Genomic DNA, 23,232 nt, shown 5'->3' on the forward strand with positions numbered 1-23,232 from the left:
ACAAGAAAGGAGGTTGTAGCAAGGTGTGGGTCAGACTCTTCTCCCAAGTAACGAGCAATAGGACAAGACGAAATGGCCTTAAATTGCACCAAGAGAGATTTAGATTGGATATCAGGAAAATTTAGATTGGATATTAGGAAAAAATTCTTGACTGAAAGGGTTGTTAAGCGTTGGAAGAATCTTCTCAGGAAAGTGGTTGAGTCATTGTCCCTGGAGGTATATGTAGACATGTAGACATGGTGCTTAGGGACATGGTTTAATGGTGGACTTGGAATTGTTAGGGTAATGGTTGAACTCAATGATCTTAAAGATCTTTCCCAACCTAAACAAGTCTATGAAAGCCCAAAATGAGTGGGATAAGCCACCCCTGGAGATCCTTTTCCTTTTGCAGTTACTGTTACTGAGACAACTTAGACAGGAAACATGCTATGACTAGATAACATGAATCTCACAACAAATTTCCATAATCCCATATCTCAGATAGATTACATCTACTGTTCAAAGAAGCAAAGTTGAAAAAATTATGTATAGAGAATTTGAGTACCTAGATTTTTTTGAGATCAAGAAAAGAATTTATATACCAGAGATTTATTGACATTTCCTAAGATCCTATTTTCAGTTTCTCACAACAAGCTTGAGTATTCCAGAAACACTCTGATCTGTTCTATATAAATCTTCTAATCTTCAGATTAAATTCCTGTGGGAAGCTACAAAAACCACCGTACCTATAGCTAATCCTTTGAACATGGAGTTCTAAAGACTGCAGAGGAAACCTGCAGTGCTACCCCTTTTTAGGATAGTTTTGTCTTCAGAGACTTAGTTGCTTTATAGCATTCAAAATTTTCACCTAAAGTAAATTAGCATAGCTAGCTCTATGCCCTTCAGTAGAAAAAAAACATAGAGATGTCCAGATAAGGGTCTGTCCTTCCCATAAAATTAATTCAATATAAAGATATAAGTATTTTAAAGATCATCTTGAAAAAAAAAATACTAGGAAAATCAGATTTATTAATAGTCCTCATTCAGTAATACACTGACGAAACAGTATATTCTCATTGCATTAAACAACAAAGTAGTATATATTTAAATAATTTTGTTTTTATCAGCCAACACTACTTCATGAGTAACTGAGTACAATTTGGATTTTAAAAGACACAATAAAATGCTTCTAGGTAATCTAATTACTTTATTTATTAAAACTACTGCTCCTAACTTATGCATATTTATTAGCCTCCCTTGAGTATTAAACTATGTTCATGAAATCTTAATTCCATTTCTCACATTACACAAACAGAGCAATGATCCTTGGTATCCAAAGAAACTACCAAGGGGTAATACCAAGACTACAGTTTATTTCTAATTCATTGTACTGCATACACTAAAATTCCTTTTCCTTTCCTCTCAGCTGAAGGATATAGCATGGATGTTTACTCTCTCTGGTTTTGTTTCTCTAACAGGATTATTCTGTTTACTAAAGGATTTACAGTTACCCATGTAAAACTAATTAAAATTAAAGGAGCAGCTCCTCTGAGTGGTTCACACTTGTGAATTTGTTTCTGCACCTAATCAGTTCATATTTAATGTAATTTACAGAAAAATGTATGCCTATGCTGTTGGAAGAACATCTTCCAGAAGTCCTTTAAAGGAACATTTTTCATGAACTTTACTTAGTTTTGGTGTGCGCCTTCATGTACAAACTATGTGACATTTTGCTATTAATTTAAGGAAGAATATGAAACCCTGGTGAAAATAACTTTTTTTTTTTTTTTTTTTTTTGAAGAGGTATGGAACAGACGTTAAACTCCTTCCTCTGTGTTTTCTCTGTCAAAGACGTAGAGTCCAAAGGACTAGATGTCTGCCTCCAAGATAGCTGGTCACCGTCTGCTCTCCTCTGTCACTGGAAGCAGTTTCCTCCAGAATTTGCTTATCTGATGGCTTTCTGTATGATCCCATGGAAGTGTTTATCTCCTTCCTTGGATGTCAAAGGTAGAAGCTGTCTTAAAATTAGACACCTTTTAAAGGATTAAATTAAGACACATACATCATATCCTGAACTATTTTTCTCTCTTGTGTTATGAGTTAAGGGGAACATAATCTTTTCCAGAATATCCATTAAGCTGCACACTTACATCACGTCTTTGCACATAAAAACCAGTGCTCTCTTACCTTTTTTTAATGTGTATGCTTGTTGTTCAAAACCCTCAAATATCACCCCCCCAAAAAAACAAAACCAAAACTTGGTTAAAGATAGACATTTTATTTTCCCCACTTGTTAAACAAAGGCTTGTTTCCACCTCATCTCCTTGTCTCCTTAAGTATTTGGGGCCTTATCCAGATCAACAGTAGAATCCTGTAGTATAGCATGTGGTACATTATAATCTTACTGTATAGCAGAGTGGCAACAGATGCTGATTCATCATAACTGTCTTGTACACCAATTTCAGTGGCTGAAATTATTTCTATAGGCATGTACCTTATTCTGTTTACTACAACCACAACCCAGGCATCTAGATTATACAGCAGGAGGTCATTAAAACTCAGTTTTTGAGTAACCTTTATCCATTGGCACTGGGCAATTTGAAAACTGGACAAAATGATAAGGTCTATTTTTTGGATCCAATACGTTAGCAGCTCGGATTTTATTCTCCATGACATGATGCCTTTACACCTACAGGAGTTTGCCAGAGGGAATTGCTGTTTTGTTTGATGGAGTATCAACTTATATATTATTCAGCGCGAAGTTATATGACCTCTGCACTTTCACGTAGATGTTATTTTTCTCCTTGTTTTCTCTTGATCTCTTATGAGTTCATTCAAAAAGTACAAACTGTGGCTATTAGTATGGAAATCATAACATAAATCATCCTTGAAAGTGTGAAAAGGAAAACTAAAAAAGAAAAAAGCCTCATCAATCCCACACATTGTTTTGATCAGTGAACAGATGTAGTGCATTCAAATTAGTTTACTCAAATTGTATGTGATTTCTGCTTTCCTGATTCTTTTGATGTCAGCCATAATAGGCTGTAGAAAAAAAAAAAAATCGTGTGTTTCATTTTGAGCATTCTATTATCAAGTGTATAATGACTTTGGAGAAGGTGGATACTGCAAATGAATTACACTGGAGAGTAAGTGGCAGAGTTTCTGCTTTGTAAGTTTTGCTGTGTGCATATTATGCTTCTTTAAGGGAAACTGAATAGCACTTTAGTTTCAGCAGACATAATAACACCTCCAGGAAAGTGAGTTCTTTTTTCTAACAAAAATACTTTCTTCTCAAGTAAAATATAATTCATTTCCTGCTTTACATTCCCAGAATAACAATGTCTCACATTATACTCAAGTGAAAAATAGCATGTAAAATGGCTTTCTGATTCAAGGAGTCTGAATAGTACAGATACACCAAAAGAGATTTGAGCTTTAGTAGGGCAAAAATGGCCTCTGTGCTTCAAATTGAGGATGGAAGTGGCTGTTTTTCGACCAATATCTTTGTAGATATAAAAAGTGAGTTTTGCCTGAAAATGAGTACAAGCAGGAAATAATAAAAGATGAGTTCACTTGACAGTTTAAAGATGTGTAGCATCTCCAACCTGGTACACAGAGCAACTAGAATAAAGACCTGCCTTTCATAATTTTGATTGCTTTCTCTGCATTTTCCACTAGTGTACCAAAACCCTTTGTGCCACCGTGCCAGTCCCTTTGAGCATCTAAGTCAAGAATCTCTCTGTGCTTTTTCTGCAGTTCTGCTACAGGCTTGCAAAATAAATATATATCTGTAAGGAAAAAGAGGGAGGAATTAATCTCTAGGCATTTCTCTGGTATCTCTAACTACAGGAGGCATTTGGACCACAGGTGATGACCTAGAGAAATCAGTGTCAAGTCTGCAGCAATGGAAATCTGGACTGAAACGAGATTTGCCGTTGCTGCTGTCCTTGGCAAATATAGATTAAGTGCCGGGCATTCAGGATATTTAAATTAGTCAGCAAAAGCCTTATCTCTCAACCCTTTTGAAAGCACAGGAGAACAAATATTCAAATGGAATTTATTCTATGTAAGGTTAAAAATAGAACAAAAGATGCATCAAAAACTTGGTAAATTCACTTCTGTTGCCCCAAATCATTGCATAGTAAGAGCAAGGAGAAAATTTTTTGGATTCTTATAAGTAGAGTTTTAAGAGAGAACAAATCTAAATAGCATCTTGGATTTTAGAGCTACTGGTGTTTCAACAAATATAAGACAAAACAAATTAAAATAAAAAAAAAATATGGATCAAAGGCATTAATGCTGGGAAACGAGTGATTCCTCTGACAAACTGCTATATCAGAAACAATGAAGTACCAAGTTTTTTTGAAAGTTCCATACTCAGAGTGACAAAACTAGAATGAATAAAAGCTAAAAGAAAGCAGAGTTTGGTTTTTCTTCCATCAGGTCTTGCTGGGGATGAAAAATAAAATGGCTTCATTTTTGTATAGCAACAACAGAGAACTGAATGTTCATTCTTGGACAATTTTTTTAAGTAGAAAGATTCATGTCTTGTTGAAAATTTCACCAATCTGCTTTTTCCTCTGGTTCTGACTTCAATCAAGCAAATTAGAGAGCTGTATGTTGTTACTATAGTAATAAATGTTGCAGTGCATAAAGAGAAATTGGGCAGTCTAAGATACATATCTCCCAGGGAAAATGGAATACAATTTTTCATAATTTTGACCACTCAGTACTTTTTTAGATGTGGGTTCTAAGAAATGAATGTCCCTATGTCAGTGCAAATGTTTCCCTACTCATTTGTTATTTTCAAAACGAACAGACATTTGAATCAAAGGTAAATTATACTCCAAGTTGGTGGTGTAAGCAAGGAGACAGGGTTTACAGTACAATTTACATTGACATGTTGCTAGGCATAACTCATTATACTTGATGTCTTCTATACCAGCTTAATTTTCAAACTTTGAATTGAATAAATTCATAAAGTAATAGAAAGAAATTTATGGTTCAGTTGATAATTTACATTTCTTATACACAAATGGATTTTATGTATATTTATACATAAAATAGGTCTGTGCTTCTGCATCTTCATGTAAGGGTGCATATTTAGATAGTTGTGTACGCATAGATAGCAGCTGGATTATAAGAACAAATTAGTCTGGATCTAATTAAAATTAAAAATGATTACTATGTCAAATAGAATTAAAACCTAATACAGCAATCCTTATTTAAAAAAAAGAAATAAATAAGGAAAATTTTAAAATAAAATGTAGTACACAATTCAAATGACAAGTAACGGATTATATGCAAGTAAAACACAAGAGGATCTGGAGGTAACAGTGAATTCCAACCTGCATATGAATTCAAAACACGATGTTTTTACTGTTAAAAAAAAAAAAAAATCTTATTTGGGATATATTTTAGGTAAGTATTAGCTCACCAATACCACAAAACTTTTGGGGTTAGAGTATCTGAATTTGGGAGATGTAGAATAGATACTGAGGAAAGATCTTTACCTATGTGGGTGATGAAGGTGGAAGTCAACTAACATACATTTGTCCCCATTTAGCTGGTCATCTGGAAACATATTCTATTCAATAGGGAGATACAGAAAGACTATGATTAGTCTCACACTAGAATAGACGTCTGAAGCAAGCTAGATGAATCATGCCCTCCACATCTCTTTTCCTCTCATTGACTATAAAAAGAACCCAGAAGGACTGGCTGAGCTGTCAGTGCCTATGCTATACATGTATAAAGTTGTGTGAAATGAGTCTGATCCTTAACACTTGGGACAGCTACCTACAGTGATGAAGGAATGCCTATTAATGGAGACTTTTAAGAACGCGTCAGGCATGTATCTGTCAAGATTATAGTCAAAGTGTTTGATCCCATTTGGCATTTGGAGATGGACTATATGATCCTCCCATCTATACATGTGTCTGATTATAAAACAGTGGTAAAAGTCCTTGTTTATGATGTATAAGGTAGCAGAGACTTTAAAGGCAGGCAGAAGAGATCAAGCAGATACCATCCCAGTATCCCGAATCACAGGACACTGAGCTTCTTTTACACTCTTCATTCGCCACACTTGTGAAAAGTGGATGTTTGTTTCTGCATTTAGTTTTGTTTTACTGTGTGAAGAATGACCTGACCAGTACATTGAAACCCTTAATGTGAGAATCCCCTCACATTAACCAACTATCCCCCCCTCCCTGATCCCCTTCCCATCCTTTAGAGCAAGAGCACATTTCTGGCTTCCACAGCAGAGACAATGCATATCACAGAATAAAAATTTTGATTTACTTAAATGCCTTTTGTAACGTTCCTTTACTAGGTTTGTTCCACAAAGCTGAAGAGACCCAGGTTTTATCTCAGACTGATACATATGTCACAACAAATTCCCCATCCATGCCAACATCGTGATGTTACACCTCCACCCGTTCTTATTTGAAGTCTTAAGGAGTACCCTGTGGTGTCATCCTTACAGCACTCCACACTCTCTCCATCTGGCTAGTCTCCCTTGGTCAGATATATCTCCCCTGGCAGAAATCTTGCCTTTAAATCCAAAACTGAACATCAAAACAAGGAGGAGATTCGTTGTCTGTATTCTGCAGCCTGTTAAAGCAAAGACACAAAAGGCTGTTCTACAGTAATTTATCTATGATATGTACGGGTAAGAGAATGCAGAATTTGAACAGATTCAGCACTAAAAAAATATGCCCAAAAATATTTATTGGGGAAGATATTTTCATTCACCAGAGCCCCATTTAGAAGATATCTTTATACAGAAATGATATCATCTCACAACCTGGTTCTAGTAAAAAGGGATATCTGTTTGCCAAGCTGCATGCACAAAGCAGCATATTGCTGACAGAGAAGCTGTCTGTTACATAAAGATGTCAGTTAAAAAATGTGCCTGCATGTGTATGAAGCCAGTGAAAACATGGCACACAACTTATGAGTGATTATATCGGTTGTGCTGTCTCTCCAAAATGACTGTTCACTTCAAGATACTCAACTCTGAAGTTGTGTAAAATGAGGCGTTGGTGTTTTTCCTTTATCTAATGGGGAAAAATGTTCCTCACAAATCAGGCCCTGTGATATTAAAAAAAAATTATTGTTTTTTTGTTTGGTTGTGGTTTTTTTGTTTTTTGTTTTTTTTTTTTTTTTTTTTTTGTTTATTTGTTTGTTTGTTTTTTCCTTCATTTCTCTGATGGGAGTTGGCTGGTATCTTGAAAAATTATGTTATCTTAGAAGTCAAGGGACCTTGATTAATTCTCTAATCTGCCACAGACTTCTTGTATAACCTTGGTCATGGCATGACTCTTTTTTGCCTTCTAGTTTCCCATCTTTATAGTAGGGAAGATGATATTAAAGTGGTGGTCAAATAAATGAGTTGTTATAGGGGGCTTAGAAATTGAAATAAAAGTGTACAGTGGGTTCCATTTGTTTTGGGTTTTCTTTTTTTCTTTTTTGTTTTGTTTTGTTTTCCATAAAGGTATTGTCTTAGTTATCCTTGTTTTTATTTTCTGATGATTGGATTCTGTTGTCAGATTTTTGTGAGTTTCCTTTCTTGTTAATATGAAGAAATTTCTGAGCTTTGTTGATGACATACTTTGGCAAAAAAAATGTTTTTCTTACCCCCTCTACTTCTTTACATATTCTGTCAGTCTGACTGCCTGTGAAGGCATCTTTATACTAAAAGGATGACTAATTTGAATGTTTCAGTCAAAGCATAATCTCACCAGAAGAACAGAAAGATTATCTGGTAGCTGCTGGACTGGGCTGTAAAGTCAATGGCCAGATTCCTGTGATGGGCTGTTAACGAGGACCGTGTGAAATCAGTGACTGTGTCACTGAACTTCTTCCATCATGTCAGTTATTGAACATAACCAGGCCTTAGGCAATAATGTAGTTTCACATTAAAAACACATTTTCACTTAGTGGCAAAGCTACCATCTTTGTACATTAGCAGCAACAAATTATATAAGTTAACATCACTATATGGGCAATAATATCAGTCTCATCTTTTTGCAGAAAATTTTAAGATGTGTGCATTAAGGAATATAAACTGATGTTTCCCATTTTAAACATGACCTGCATTAGCTGCAGCATTGTGTTAAGTCAAAAAATTTAAACATATCTTAGACATAACATGCTTGTTGACAAACTCATGAGGTTTACTGAAATACTTAGCCAAGTTAGATAAGGGCTGGAAGAAATAAGCTGATCTCTAAGACCAGTTTCCCGTAGCTGAAAGCAACCATGGAACTGGTATGGAAAATAGAATTAATTCCACCTAATATTAGCCATTGGAAATTAAGCCAGTCATGTAAATTCCCTGTGAAGTCCAAGGGAGAGACCAATTTCTTCAGAGTCAATCCATAATAAAATAACTGTCTAAAGGGCAATGAGTCATCTTTTAAAGATGCCTGTGTCTTTCCACTGATTATGGAGGACCTTGATGACCAGGTTAGATCAGGTGGCTAACTTTTAGATTATTAAATTTACAGAATCATGGAATTGGAGAATGATTTGGGTTGGAAGGGACTTTAAAGACCATCTAGTTCCAACTCCCCTGCCATGGGCAAGGACACCTTCCCCCAGCCCAGGGTGCTCCCAGCCCCGTCCAACCTGGCCTTGAACCCTTCCAGGGAGGGGGCAGCCACAGCTGCTCTGGGCACCCTGGGCCAGCACCTCACCCCCCTCATAGTGAAGATTTTCTTCAATTCTGTCCAGCTAACAGAACAGTCCACAAAGCACCCACTCCACCCACCCCCAAGCTCCAAAACACTTCTCAAATAAAACTAACATGTGCTTCAGAAAAAGAGCTTAAGTATTTAACTGACATTTAACTGGTTTTGAAAGTCCTAAGAAGGCATCTGTTTCCATCTTGTTTTCTAACTGTATCTCTGAAACTTTTTTGGAAAACCTGAACTATACTCCTAAATCATGGAATTGCCACTATCTCTACCTGTATTTCCATGTCTTCTTCCAATTTTGTTGATCCCCTTTCTGCCATGACATGTTCTACAAAAACACATGTGAACAGAGAAGACATCATGGAGCAGTCAATGATCTGAAGCCCACAGAGAAATAAGGATCATAGACTAGAGGCATTGAAAGTGAACAGAAAATGGGATTTGCCAGGGGAAAACGTATCTGGGGAGGGGAAGGGAATGTGCATTCACATTGTTTGAGGAGGGATTACTGTGAGAAAGAATCATTAAATCTACCATCAGAACAAGTTCTTAGAGCAGAAAACTGCCAATGACAAAGGCACAGTGTGTGGCTTAAAAGCATCCTGATCTGCATGAAGAAAAACTCATGAGTGATCTTTCATATTAGGAAAAATTACGTGGGCAGATTCTCACTGAGGCATCTAGGAAACAGCTGTTACTTGGGTGAATTACACACAGTTGGTGAACAAAGGCATGACTGAAATTGGTTATTCTGAAAGGAGAATTCGTAAAAAGAGTCATGTTACTAGCAGATCAATCTTAGAGCAATCAGTAATTAACCTTTTTATTTAATGTTTGGCCACACAAAATAGATGCACACTAAGGACAGTTACTGAAGATGCATTTTTCAGAGGCATACTCAATATGGTGTAGAACTGGAGAGTCACCCTAGATATCTTGAATATCCTGAAGAAGGGTTAATAGATAGTGGAGTAACCAGAGATGAAGATCATGGACTTGGGAACTAGAACGAAAAGTTTTACTTTAAGTGGATATTTGTCATATGAAAAACTACAAAGGGCAATTACAGAGAACAAGCAGTATATGTACATCTATGTTAGCAAATTAAAGATGCCTGGGCAAAGGTTGAAGCACTGCAACCCAGGATGGACACTGGTAAATTGCTATAACTGCCTTTGGTATCTTTTTGGCCAGGGTCATCTAGGACTCCTTGGCACAGTTCAGTCATTAGGCTAGACGAGAGACTCTACCCAACATACAGTTTGAGTACAATCACTCTGCATGAAGGCTTAGAGAATTTAACAGTACAGTTATGGTAAGATCATGTAATTTACCTTGAGGTCAGGCAATTGTTAATGGCACTGTTTAATATAATAGTACAGACATAGCTGATAATTACTGGCTAAGTTAATATGAACACAGAATATACAAAAAAGGTCCTTTCAGTAAATATACATCATATAATAATTTGGTGACAACCACCCACCCTAGGAGTGATGTGCTTTTTCCTGTTTTGTCACAGACGGCACTTAGTGCCCAAGATGAGTGTGTTTCAACGAAGGTCCAATACTGTGACAGACAATTTTACATCTCTATGTTCTCAACTTGTTGATGCAGAAGACCCTGATTTTTCAGAAAGCAGACTACCTCGGCATAGCTCCATCAATCTCATCCCTTATACTTCAAGATCTGTGTGCTGACAAAGCTTTTTTACCATTGAGCAATGCCTGAAAACAGTAAAAAGCAGATGGTGCTTCTTCACTGTCCATTAGAAACAAACAGCAACACAGGAACATTCTGGCAGTTTTCACTTTTCACTGAAGCACTGGAATGACTGTGAAAATCTGACTGAGCCTCCTTAGTGATTTAATATGAGTAAACAATATTAAACCAGATTTCAGACAAGCTCACTCATCTCACTGAGAGGGAAGGCATCTTAAACACACACAAGCAACTCCTCCGGTTTGTTTTCTTTTCCATTTTCCTTTATAGAGATACAGAGACTATGCTGATTTTATTGCAAGAGTATGTAAGGCTAGATCCAAAGATTAGTTAAGTGGAGAAGGTCTCCTTCACTTTAAACATGTCCTCTGCAGCAGGTGCAGCACTGTTCATGTCACATTGTGCTTCCCCTCCACACCACTCCCTCCTGGGTATTACATACAGACAATGCACATGGAAATACATCTGTGCCACGAGCAATCCCCTGTCCCATCCTGTGGCCATACTTTTATTCATACTCCAGTACAACATGAAAGTCTTTCCAAGTCTATTCCCTGCTGAGAACCAGGAGCAGGTGAAATCTTCACCATCAAGAGTTACAAGGCTGAAATGAAACACTGATATATATCCTCAGATATACAGCTGTCCTGTAAAGATGAAGAAAAAAAAAAAACCTTTTCTCACTTTAATAGAGACTGAAACAACTTATATTTCTATATAAAACTGGTTTTATGCATTATAAATATTGTCCATCATTCTTCCAACTGTCATCAATTATCCATACATATTACCCTTCTTTTTTTTCATTTAATCCCCCTCAGACATTGTAATTTCTCTTTTATTTATTTGAGAGGATTACTTTATGAGACAGTTTAATGAGACATGACCAGAATTATGGAAGAGTTCTCCAAAATGTTACATTTTCCCTGATGTGCTGTAATTAGATGACAACAAACATAGGCTCTTATGTGTGTTAGCTAGTTTGTGAAGGAAAAAACAATAGCCTATTTATAAAGGTTTTTTATAGTTTTTCCTGAAGCAAAAATAGCTTGAAATCCTTTGTTTCATTTCAGTAGACTTCAGGCTAACATAAAAATCCTCAAAACAATGACCATATTTCCATTTAACAGACTATGGCATTGTGTACTTCCAATAACTCATTTGCCATATATTTAAATCTACACATCAGAAATCAAAAGGTAAATCAAACCTTGCCTCGCTGGGACCTATATGAATAAGTATTGCAAACAGTGAGTGCATTACCAGTTCAGGATTTAGTCTTTGTCTGGGGAAATATTTATTTAAAAATCTGGTGGTGTATGGCTTATGGAGAAGACCTGGAAATATAGGTTGCCTTTAAAAATACAAAATGACTTACAGTGACTTTTTCTTCTTTTTGACTTTGGAAAAAAAAAAAAAAAAAAAAAAGAAAAAAGAAGTAATGAAAATGGTAGAATACATCTGTTTACAGTAAGACAAGAAGATGCACAATTTTAGAGAAAAAATAAAGAAAACAAAACGCCAAAATTGTTTTGATTAAGTTTTTCTAGCTTAGGAGAATTGTTCCCTGGCAAAAATAAAATTAAAAAATCTTAATTCTTAATCAGTAGTGACTTTTGTCAGTAGTGACATTGTGAAGTTAAGAAAGAGTATATTAGTCCCAGACATGAAGAAATGGCCGGGGTAAGGTGCCCGGGCTGTGCAGCTTCTGGAAAAGGGGTGAGGGGGAACACCTTGATCAAAGAGTGCCTGTGCTTTCAGCAACTGCCTTAGTACAGCTTTGAGATTCCTTCATTTTCTTTTCCCATGGAAGGAGAACTCCAGAGTACTGAGAAAAAGTTAAGAAGTGTTGAAACTGAGGTTGTGAATTGAGGAATGTTTGTCTTCCCTTTAGGCTGAAAGTGCTTCACTGCCTTTTTTATGACTTATGACTTCTCATAGCTTTAAGCAATCTCCACCATGATCCCTGGGCATTTTACAAGACCCTCCATGTTATGTCTCGTAGTTGATGTAGCTTAGAGTGGTCCACTCAGATGCAGTTTGAGTCCACCTGCACTGACAAGCTTCTTTTACAGCTTGCCATTGATTGCAAATTTTGAAGGGGCTCAGAAATCAGGCTACCTTGGTACAGTTCTGATGCTTCCAGTTTTTGAGTGTGGTCAGTTTGTTCATCTCCTTGACACACTCACTTTTAAATTGGTATTTGATCATTAAGGGTAGGATTTAGCTGATTCTGCGTTATTCATCTATCACAGAATCACAGAATGTTTTAAATTGGACAGGATGTCTGGAGGTCATCTGGTCCAATGCCTCTGCTCAGGCGGGGCCATCTAGAGCCAGTTGCCCAGGACTATGTCCAAATGGGTTTTGACTCAAAGAGTGAGACTTTACAACCTCCCTGGACAACCTGTACTAGTGCTCAGTCAACCTCACTGTGAATAATTGTTTCCTGAGATTCAGATGGAACCTCCTGTGTCTCAGTTTGTGCCCATGTCCTCTGGCCTCGTAACTGGGCAGCACTGAAAAGAGCCCAGCTCCACCTTCTTCATACCCTCCCCTCAGATATTTATATACATAAAAAAATCCCTCCCTATAACTTCTCTTCTCTTGGTTAAACACTCCCAGCTCTCACTCCTTCCTTGTAGGAAAGATACTCCAGGCCCTTAATCACCTTCTTGACCCTTCATTGGACTGTCTCCAGAATGTCCATGTGTCTCTTGATCTGAGGAACCCAGAATCGAATGTAAGACTTCAGAGGTTGCCTCACCAGTGCTGAGTACAGGGGAATGATCACGTCCCCTGACCTGCTAGCAATGCTTTATCTGGTGGTTAACATACACCTTCTTTGCCATGAAGGCACATTGCTGGCTCATGTTCAGCCTGTTGCTCACATACTGAAGGAACAAGTCATTGAAGCAAATGATCTGTTCTTTCAGTGTCAATTCCTCATAGATAAATGGAAAGAGGTTTCTTAAGGGGTTAGGGAGAGAGTTTCCCAAGCACAAGGGTGAATTAATATTCAGCAAATAATCCTTAGCTGACAATCTCAATCTAAACCCTTAGGATGGATAGTGTTGATTTAACTGTACATGTCAGTATCTGAGTTATTCAATACCGGCTCTGTTTGAAGACCTCATAAACAGCCACTGAAACTTATGGCCTGATTTATCTGATGCAAAGGTAGATATTTAAATATGCCAGATGAATCATAAATTAAGGAACGTATTTCTATGTAAGACAGTCTAGACTGTTACAGAACCGTAAAGTTAGGGGAAGTGAATTCTACCATGTACAGAGAAGGCTAAATTCATTTAGAAGGTGGTATAAATATTCAGGGCCTCATTAAGAGGTAGTAATTTTGTCCTAATGTTAAGTCTGCCCAAACTATACTCCACTGTCATTTCTTGATTTTTCCTAATGAAAGCAGTTCATAATCAATTATTCTCTTTTGATTGTTTTGATTAAATCAGAGATTCTGAGTAATAAAACTGAACCCCGCACCTCTATCAACCCCCAAATAAAATAAACCCTGCTTGAATGTAGTACGGAACTGCGTGAGTTTGAACATCTGTATTTTTCAGTTTGAACCATCTTATTAGTACTGCTAATTCAGAGAGGCTGGAGGAGTTAGTCCCTTCTGATGGCCTATGTAGGTGTATGCCCTCAGGCCAGAATTTTGTATCACTGTAGCAGGACAAATTACTAAATCTGAAATTTTAAAATTATATCTAGACTTTTGGCAACCTTAATTTTGTGAAGAAGCTTAAAGGTAAATGACAAGTTCTGCTTTTTCTACTGAACTATTACAATTTACCGATCTAACAAGAGCAACAGAAATGTAGGCTCCTGAAAATTGCTCTCTGTTGCTTTTCTTCAAAGGCAAGGGGAAAATATGCACAAAGAGTGTTCATTAAAATAATTAAAGTTTAGCTTTGATCTGCTCTTCCTACCTCATCCTACCACCTCAGCAGGCAGTGCCCATTTCATGGTGAAATTCTAGCAATTGCTGTTTGGATAATCATGAAGCACTAAAATAATTTCAATAAATTTTCTTATAAACGTAAACTTTTTTATGAACCAAACAAATGATAACTGGGATTTTGGGGAACTGAGAGGAAAATAAGTGAAAAATTCACCTTCACCTGAAGTCAATTTGGAGTTATATCATTAGAAATAAGTGACTTCTACATTCTTCTGCATCCATTTAATGGGCTGTTTTGTTGGCATGTGAATAAGCTATGCGTGTGTAACTGTGTACTGTATGGGAAATAAAAAAGTACTTTTGCGGAGCCGCGGACGAACGACACGCCGAGACGGGTTCAGTGTGGGAGATAGAGCATCAATCAACGTGTGTGTTTATTGGTCCAGGGTACATATATTTATCCAGACAATGATAATTATTATGCCTACTAGTCACTAGCTGATTGGCTTAAGCTCTAAAGGTTGTATTCGCACGGTCCACCTACTTGCAGTTAGCTTACAGCCCAAGCTTCTCATAACACTAAGTTTCTCATGCTACTATTTCTGATTCCTGCTGACTTGTTTTCAATACACGACAGTACTGTAACACAGTGTTTCTCAGACCACCGTTATCATAACACTAGGTTTCTCAGACCACTATTCCTAATTCCCCTTAACCTGTTTTCGACACACCACGGTACACAGGGCTGAAGCGTCCTTGACATTCCTCCTGTATCAGCAGCTGCGAGCAGCTGCAGGCAAACCCTAGTGAGGCTCAGCATCAGCAGCTAGAGCAGGCTCTGATCATACAATTGCTCGGTGGGCTCAGGACCCTTGTCTCTGAGCCATTCTCCAACAATTCCCCCTTTTTCTTTTTGTATGAGCAGAGCCTGCGCCAACGTTCATTCAAAGATTTTCTTAATACGTGACAAGGCACAGCTTAGGCATGCAGGCTTACAATCTACTGGCTAAAGGCACAGGACCCTTGTCTCTGAACCATTCTCCAACATACTTTCTTTTTTTATTGTGATCTATCCTTTTAGACTATACTGGTAATTGTACGTCAGGGCCAAATCACAGCCCATTATGCAAAATATTATCCAACCATATTTAAACAAGTTCTTGAGCTTCATATCTTAAATTTGAGATCATTGCTAGACTCACATAGATATTAAAGAGAAAAAATCTGGTGAAAATTGGACCTCTTTTCTTCATTGAACTGAACACATAGAATTGTAAATATTCAGTTACTGCATACTAGTGAATAAAGTTGAAGAAGCAGAACCTTAGCTGTGGGGTTTATTGCGCAGACATTGTTGATTTCTTAGTCTTTATATATTTAGTGTGAGCTTATGTTTTCTTATGAAATGATTGCCTGAATTATTTCAGATTTAAATATTTCTTGTCCAAATCTCTTCTGAAGTAATTCCACCCAGGTCAGATCCACTTCCTGCTGTCAAAGTACAGCAATGCCCCATGAGTTCCAGGGCATCAAGGAAGAGTTTAAAAGGTGCAATGAGAATTTATCTTCTCATTAGCTTTCCGTTCTGTCACCCACGAGCAATGACATGCTCAGAAGACATGATCAGGGTGTGTTGTGTCCTGTGTGTTGTGGCTTGTAGGCCACAAAACCTAGATTGTCTGGCTGAAATCATCTTGTGGGACTATCAGCACTAAGTCATTTGGGAGGAGAGTGGAAGCTCACTTAAAAGTTATCATTTTCCTCTTCCAAATTTCCATATTGTTTGAGGAAGATATATTTTTTAGTAACACAAATATCTGGTTTGAGATTAAGTATTTATTAGAAGTTTCTCAGAGTCTGCCATTCTTGCCCCTTTTATTGGGACATGAATCGACAACTTGTGAGTACTCACAGGGGAATCCTCTAAAAGAAGGATTTTGATACTGATGCCATTTAAAGATTTTTGCCCCCTTTTCATGATGATATCTACATGTTCAAGGATAAAACACTCTCTATTTCCTGACCAGATCTGGTAGTCAGCTGAAAAAGAAAGAGGGATTTCAGATCGGTATTACTATGTGGTGGAAAGCAGGAAGTTACTCAGATCTCACTACATTTCACGGGAAGACTCACTGACTGACACTATTTTGCATATAAACACCTTTTTAGAGAATGGAATTAAAACTGTTTTTTGTTATAGTCAGACATTTTACATTTGTTATTTGTCCAAGTATGTTTACAAGCATAACTAATCTATATCTTTCTCCTGTTATTGTTACCTTCTCTGAAGGCTTATATTGCCCCTGGGAACAAAGGTAAAAAGTTTTCTTGTTTTGCAAATGTGAATAGTTCCAATAAAGAAACACCATTTTTTTGTTTGGCTTTAAACTCATGCATAGCAATGATATTCAGGATGAGCAGCTCGTAAAAGCCAAGATTAAAATAAACAACAACAAAGAGGAATTTCAATTAAAAAAATGGAATTTAGAGTGTAAAACCGTACTGCTGAAAACTTCAGTATGACAAAATATAAAATGAACAGCATTTAAAGGACTGTTTCTGTGAAATATCTGAAGGATAGGCAGTCAACAGCAATGTCACTGTCATTGTGCAGATTTAGAAAATTGATGGTTCATCATCTGGTGACCACAAATTAATGAAAAATTAATGGAAAATTAAACTTCTGTGTTCCAGAGCTAATGTTTGCAATATACTGACACAGAGCTTCCTCTGGCCCCTTGCTGCTCTTAGCAGGGTGTGCATTACTTATCTAGCATGGACTTGCACTGAATAATAAAACAGCCAGCTTTGCATGGGCAAGAGGCTCATGTCAAAACACGTTTTGTGACACTGGGGAGAAATAGGTAGTAACAATGCAGAATGACTTCCCATCAACAGCCACATTAGACATGATGACCTGAAGGTTTTTTCATGCAGCACTGATAGTCTGTAACTGGGTAGATTCCTAATAATTATTGCTACTTTGAAGTAATTAAGTAAAGAAAATTAGCTTCTATTCCTGCATCATCTGATTTACAGTACCAGATCCAGTTTTATTCAGCATCTATACAAGTTTGCCTTAATGTTTTTAGCACATTGATTATAGAATAAGTTTAGCCAATACTGAAAGAGGGGCTTGATCCAAAACCCCACTGTAGTAGTTATGTTGATTTCTGTCAATTTTGGGTCAATATTTTCACAAGTGCATTAAATTACTTCAATAATATTGAATGAGGAAGAGTTTGTGGGGAGTGGTAAATATCTTTTTTATCAACGTATTCTTAAAAATAATGATAGAAGGAAAAAAAAAAACAGGACATGTTTTCAAGCACGGTACTCATATCATCTTTGTCATGGAGTCACAAGTGGTCTTTTAAGTTTGCAAACCGATCCAGCCAGATTTACAAATGCTGGCTAACATCAGAGGTGATATGTAAAATTCTGTGTTACTAATGTACTGATGTCACAAAACTGCAGTTGAACACAATGGCTTTAAAATGTCTGACAATAAGAACACTTTATGTTATTGCTTAAAGTGTCACAAATGTTAGGTTATCTAATGAGCATCTGTGATCTAGGGGCTCTGCAATCTAGGATTTTCTAACCCAAAAAAGGATCCACACTATAAAATCTTCAATAGCTATATTTTAGCAAATATACCTCTTGCGAGTAGATGAGGGATGGAAAAAGAAATATCTGTAATATCACTTCTTGGACAGAGAGGTGAGATAACAAGTATGCAGATAAAAGGAGGTTTCCATTGACACCTAAGCTACTTTTAGCTATTCGGTAACCGAATACTTGAGCAATCAAGAGCTATCTACAAAGCATTATTCATACACGAGTATAGGATGAACAGACATTTAGTAGCTGAACAGTCTCATTAACTGTGTTGTAGCTACAAAGTAGTCATGACATTTCCAATTGGTAAAACTAGAAAGAAAAATTTAAAATTTCATAGTAATTTTAGGACAAAACTGTGCATCTGACACCTTATCATTTTGTTCTGCAAGCTCCAGAATCACTGAACAACTCCAAGGGTAGAGTTGTTTCTTCCTCCTTCTTTAGCAACCCAGTTAATGTGTGAAAAATTAACAGATTTTCCTCTGAAAGATAGACCTTGATGGTGAAATTGTAAATGGGTTGACATTGACTCCCCTATTCACATCCCTAATCATACTCTGACACCTCAGTAGTATGACAAGTTTTTCTACATAAATTGCTGAGTATAAGACTGGAAGATGAAATGAAATGAAGGGAAGAAGTTAAAGTTTCATTTCTAAAATACAATCTGATCTTACTCTGGAAGTATGGATGAAGCACCATTATTTTCTAAAATCTGCACAAGATAACTAACTCTTTTTTTCCGTTTGTTTGTTTGTTTGTTTGTTTGTTTGTTTGTTTGTTTGTTTTATTAGTGGAAAAAGGCAAAGTTTTTACTCATCGGTGTTACTAGACAAGAAGCAAAAATCAATTATCCATATGATTCCTGTCATTTTGCTGAACCCTTTGGCATACTGGGGAAATACAAGGAGCTCTAAAGTAGAAGGTATAGGAGAAAATATCTCTTATTGAACGAACCTTCAACAAGGTATAAGACATGAAAACAAAGCTGGATGTAGATGGATAAACAGATAGTAGAAGGAAGCAATCATGTAACATTGGTCACCACAATGGGCAATGTTATGAGCACAGAACCCACTGACTTGTTGAAGTGTGTGGTAAAGAAAAGATGTAAAAATAAATGTAAAAGTGACAAGCAAAATAGCTTTGCTATTACTAACGGGAAATCCATCTCAGCCGAGATAGGCAGAAAAGGCAAAGTAAATAAGCCTTTGGCAATTAAATAATAGGGTCATTGAGGGTGACCTATCTAATTTAGGTTAGAGTTAAAAGCTTGTTAGTAAATGGAAGAGGATGGGTGAGTTTGATAAAAAACATTAGAAACAAACCTCAAGTGAGAGGAAATAAGAGGCTGTGGAATGTAGCCAAGTGAGAGAGAAAGCAGCCTCCGCTGGGGTTTAAAACGATATCAACAAAGAAGAAGATACTGTGGAAACCAGGGTGTGAGAGGTTGAGAATTTGAGTAGGAATTTCTTGTATACATAGAAGATAACACCTTCAAAGATCATGAGAAAGATTTAGATATGAAGTATGCCTATGTTGATGGAGACTCCTAATTCAGTGGATTGATGGATCAGTGTGATAGTTATATTTATGCAGTGTTTGACAAAGAAAATAGTGTGATGAATTAGTGAAGAGACTAAGAACTCTGGTATAGGCCTTTTGGGTTTGAAGTATCAGGAAAGGTTTCCTTGGAAAACAGAGAATGTATAAAGGACTGATTAATCTGACTGCACTGACATCTAGAACACAGGCATCCAGGCTGTACAGTTCAGGAACCTACCTGATCACCCTGGGTGACCTGGTAAAATGAGGGTATAACTATCATAAAATGATAGAGAAAGAGTGAAGATTCTCTGAAAGATATGAGAAGTACCTAGAGAAATTGGGGGAGGATGGGAAAAGAAAAAGTCATGGACTGTAGGGAAGGAATAATTGAAGAAAATGTGCCTGAGCAACTCTGGAGTAGATAGGTCAAGAGAGAGTGGAGAATACGCATATTCTGATTTTTGGTCAGGGAGACATGAGATGGTGGAGAGAGTGGTGTAAAAAGTGAGCATAGAATATAAATCAGAGGTGAGAGGCTAAAACGGGATTACGGGAGAGAAAGTCCAGGGTCCAGCTGCAGACAATGAAAGGGGGACACCATAGTAGCTGGAAATGAAATTGAATGCTATGGGTTGTTTTCTTAATTACTTTTTTTATTAAAAAATAATTTAATAAAAGAGAAAATTCTTGGACTGTTGAGGAGAAAACAAGAGCACAGCTGCAGCTTAAAGTCAAAGCTGAAATCATAGAATATATAGAGAAAAAGACTAATAGGAAGAGCGTGAATGACCAATTTATTTTTTTGTATGAGTAAAGGAAGGAAAAGTTTCCATTGGAAGGAGTTTAAAAAGTATGAGGTGAAAAACTGAAGATTTGTTTTGTAGTAAAATATGAAAGTAGGGAAAAGAAGGGGTTGAGGCACACAGGTAAAAGCTATGTGAAATCTATTAAACATGAAAAGAAAAAAAATTTTTTCTACATTTTCTCTCTCTTTAGAGTTTTTTTACTTGGAATAAGTTCATCATTTCTGTAATGATCCTGGTCATACCAAATGAAATTTTCTAAATCTTAAGTGACAAACTCACTGACATCAAGGAGAATTTATATTAAGCAATTGACAGCTACTGAAGACTTCGTTACCTATAAAAACACCCAACCTCCCATTGTGTGTGGTGCTGGAAATACATTGAGCACTGAGCAGGACATTATCTTGAAGATTTCAGGTCAGAAATAATATGTATGCATCTTACATGACAGTCACATAATACATGCTCTGCAGGGAATAAGGGAATTCTTCTGCAACACCTACCATTTAATATCCTTTGCAGATATTAAACCATAAGATGTAACAGTGTTTCTCCAAAACAGACAAATGCAGTGTTCCAGCTGTCAGTATACAGTCACTTCCATCCAGCACAAGATGGTGCTCTGCATAGAGCTTTTGTGCTATAGTAGCATTCACATGGTTGCACAAAGAAACAGATCAGAGATTTGATCAGCTGGAAACTGATTTTGTGTGTGTCTTTCAGCTGAACCAACTCCTCTGTCTATCTGCAGAAACACAAGTGTTAATCTAAGGGAAGTGAGGAAGTGGTCATGGATAGCTTTCTCCTATCAAGCCACTAACATATGCTAAAATGATGTCTAAATTTGAGGCAAACATGTGATCTGAGATTATAATTCTTTAATTTATGTAGTTGCAAGGGAGCTGTAATATGTGCGGGGATGGAAGATGGTTGAAGGTTTGGGAGTCAGTTTTCTCTCGAGTACTGCAAGAGCCCTCAAGTGCTCATCTGCTTTTTCCTTGGCTGATGAGAAAAACTTCACTTTATTTTTGTTTGGTATCAAGTTCTTATTAAAATGATTTTGGTTTTGTTTTGTTTTACTATCCTCATTAATGTTTGTTCTTGTCTTCAGAATTTCCCTCCCCCTTTCTGTTTTAAAGTGAAATGAGTTGAAAACAACCAAATTAACAAAAAGGTATAAAGTAAGAATAGATAGGTCTATTTGTTTTGTTTTCAGTCCTTGAATAAAGAGACAATGTAAATAAAGAATGAAGGAATCAATATGTCCAGGCTGTGAAAAAAAAAAAAAAAAAGTCTTTACTGAAATTAAACTAATAGGGTCAAATACTGGTGGAAAGAGTAATTCTGGAAATTGGAATGCGTTTGATTTTTTTTTTTTTTCCTTTATTTCACTCTGAATAACTGTTATTCTACATCTTTTTGCATTCATCACTATTATATCCCAAGTAAACTGGAGCAAAGAAGAGAAGCACTGAACTAGTATGGGTTATTTAGGTCTTTTTATTCTAATTTCTCCAACAAGGAGCACATAATAGTTATTCTGTGGGTGTGGGGGACATGAGCGATAGTGAAACAAGATATGCTGAATTTCAAAATTACTGAATAAGGGGCTTCACTTTTGAGTAAGTTAACAGGGGGGATTTTTTACTTAAAGGTGATTTCAAATGGAGTAGGTGTATGAAGAAGATTTTGCGTGGTTTTCATGTTCTTTTTTAATGCATTCAGATGTGAAGAAACCCCAACTTTACTGGTGATAAAACTATTTTAAAATAAGACTGAGGAAAACACCTCTCTCCACCAAACCAAAATTGTCATTATTTTTCCTTCCACATACTAAGTAAGGCTAGGAGTATCACAAGAACTTCATGAGAACATCATGAAGTTCAACAAGGCCAAGGGCAAGGTCCTGCACCTGCACTGAGGCAATCACAAACACAAATACAGGCTGGGCAATGAGTGAATTGAGCACAGCCCTGTGAAGAAAGACTTTTTAGTCCCTAGAAAACAGACTGTGAGCCAGCAACGTGCACTCACAGCCCAGAAAGCCAACCAGGTCCTGGGCTGCATCAAGAGAAGTGTGGACAGCAGGTCAACGAAGGTGATTCTCCCCCTCTACTCTGCTCTCATGAGACCCACCTACAGTGTTGTGTCCAGCTCTGGGGCCCCCAAAACCAGAATAATACAGACCTGCTCAAGCAGGTCCAGAGGAGGCCAATAAAATGACCAGAGGGATGGAACACGTCCCCTATGAGGACAGGCTGAGAGAGTTGGGAATGTTCAGCCTGGAGAAGAGAAAGCTCCGGGGAGAAATTAGTGGCCTTCCAGTACTTAAATGGGGTACAGGAGAGGTGGGGAGGGACTGTTTATCAGGGGGTGTAGGGATAGGACAAGAGATAATGGTTTTAAAAGGATAGAGGGTAGTTTTAAATAAGATAGAAAGTAGAAATTCTTCCCTGTGCGGGCAGTGAGGCACTGGTACAGGGTGCCCAGAGAAGCTGTGGCTGCCCCCTCCCTGGAAGGGTTCAAGGCCAGGTTGGACGGGGATTTGAGCAACCTGGTCTGGTGGAAGGTGTCCCTGCCCATGGCAGGGGGCTTGGAACTAGGCAACATTTAAGGTGCCTTCCAACTCAAACCATTCTGTGATTTTATGAAGCTGACTTCTTTGTCCTTTCCCATCAGGCAGGAACAGCTACTGAAACCATTCCTGGCAGATTTGCATAACCTGTTTTTATAATCCTAAAATCACTATCTGGATTAACTCACCGCGATGTTGCAAACTGTTGGATGACACAGGCTCTGAATCCCAAATCACGCTTTGTCAATAAACTACTGCAGCACTATTGACAAAGGCTTAAATGAATGTCTGTATGAACCTGCTTCTAAAAGCTTGTAGAGTGAAAGCATTACATGCTGACAAGCTGGAAAGAGT

The sequence above is a fragment of the Tyto alba genome, unplaced genomic scaffold, assembly GCF_018691265.1.
Source record: "Tyto alba isolate M040663 unplaced genomic scaffold, T.alba_DEE_v4.0 Super-Scaffold_38, whole genome shotgun sequence".
NCBI classification, from domain to species: domain Eukaryota; kingdom Metazoa; phylum Chordata; class Aves; order Strigiformes; family Tytonidae; genus Tyto; species Tyto alba.